This window comes from Buceros rhinoceros, unplaced genomic scaffold (assembly GCF_000710305.1).
Source record: "Buceros rhinoceros silvestris isolate BGI_N320 unplaced genomic scaffold, ASM71030v1 scaffold16599, whole genome shotgun sequence".
In the NCBI taxonomy this organism is placed as follows: Eukaryota; Metazoa; Chordata; class Aves; order Bucerotiformes; family Bucerotidae; genus Buceros; species Buceros rhinoceros.
Genome location: NW_010433481.1, coordinates 1,523 through 3,493, shown reverse-complemented (window position 1 = coordinate 3,493; position 1,971 = coordinate 1,523).

The following is a 1,971-nucleotide window of genomic DNA, read 5'->3' as shown; positions in this document are numbered from 1 at the left end:
CGCGATGACCGGTCTGGGGCGAAGGATGTCTCCGCTCTTACGCGAAGCAGTGACGACACGGGCTGGGGGAGGAGGGAGAGCCACGGCCAGGCAGGGAAGGAGGGGAGGTGTGGAGGATGAGGGGGAGGAAGGCTTCCCTGGTCCTCCTCGCCCACCCCTGCATTGGGAAGGGGTTTCTCAGGCCTGGGGAGAGGGAAGGGGATGCTGGGCTTCATGGGTGAGGATGAGGAGAGAGAGGGAAGGAAGAGTGCTGTGGGGCAGCAGGGCCCGAGCACAGACCGGGGCGGTGTGGGGCACCTTGCATGGGGGACGTCGGAAGGTACGTCCCTCGGGGCATTGCAGGGGCCATTGTGAAGGTCCTGGCTCTTGCCCCAGTGGGAGGAAGCAGGGGGCTGCTTGCCCCAGTCCCCACCAGACCATGGCTTCCCTGCTTTGCCCCACAACCCTGGGCAGGGGGCTTGATGCCAACCTTCCCATGGGCAGAGCAGCTCCAGGGAGCTTCTCCCTCTTGTGCCAGGTGACCCCATCTGAGGAGGTGGTGACAGGGATGGGGACAGGGCTTTGGTGGGCAGGAGAAGTGGTTCTTCCAGCCTTTCACCTTCCTTCCTGTTAGGAAATTTAATGCACAACCTTCCCGCTAATGGAGTCCAGGGCTGCAATTTCTAGCCCTGCGGGACCTGCCCAACGATTTCCTTCCTCTTGGGAGACAAATGAAGAGGCAGACCCAGACATGGAAGGGGACCTGAATTTGCTGCTCCCCTCCAGGAGGCTGTTCCCGCCATCCCTGGCATGCTGAAGGGCACAAGTCCATGGGGAAGAGGACCCTGGAGCTGGCACCCTGCCATCCCATCAGCCCAGCCCAGCTGGTACCAAAGCCAGGCAGATATTGGGTTGTCTTCTTTCCAGACCCATAGCCACGAACGTCTCGCCGACACAAACATCACACCGGGGCATCCCAGATGTCTCAGCAACGTCATGAGTGCATCAAATCATCTCATTTTGGAATCATCGATGTCATGATTGCATCAAACCACCCTGGGAACCACACCGCAGCTCTGCTGGGCTGCAGAGCCCCATGTCCATGCTATGGGGCAGAGCCCTCAGGTCACGGTCACAGCCCAGGGCTGCCTGAGAGGCCGAAGGGAGGGTGTTCAGAGTTGGATGGACACCTCAAAGCTGAGGAGATGGGGAAGGAGGGAAGATGGAGCAAGAGAAGATGGAGCTAGGATGATGACTTGAAGGCTGGAGGATGGTGGGAAGCATCGTAGGGTCTATCTCCTTCATGGGGCTCCAGATCAGAGTGGACTCTTTTGGAGGTGGAGGGGCTGTTGAGACCTCACCCATCCTCCTTTTCCCTCAGACAGCAGAGGACGGCGACCAAACCGACACAGAGATGCTGCCTGGCAGAGCGCAATGCATCTTTATTCCGCTGCCTGCAGCTCCCGTGAAGTGCCACTGCCAGGGGGGTGTCCCACCCTCTCGCCCACCCTTGGGGTGCACCATGGGGGTAGTGGGTTGCCCTGAGCCCGATGTGTTGGGGTGACCCTGGCCGTTCCTTCCAGCCTCTGGGGAGAACCTCTGGGTTTACAAACACCGGGGGATTTTCTGCCTCCAGCTGTTTTTTTTTTACCATCCCAGGGGCAAAAAGGCTCTTCCAAGCCTGGATCAGGCACTCCCAAGGACGAAGGATCAGCTGGGGGCAGTGGATTAACTGGGACCAGCAGCAACTCTGCCCACATCAATGGTGGAGGACAATGCTGCTGGACTACCAGCGAGATGCAGCTGAGCCTCCCAAAATGCTGGGCTTGATTTTTAAGAGCCCCGTGCCACATCTCAGCTCCCGAGAGCAGGTGGATGAGCCAAGACACCCCAAAAGCCAAGGAGATGAGCAGCGTCGGGGTCCCACCAGCAAGCGAGGCCACACATGGGGTGACACTGAGCCTGTCTCTGCTGTCCTAGGGCTCGGCAACA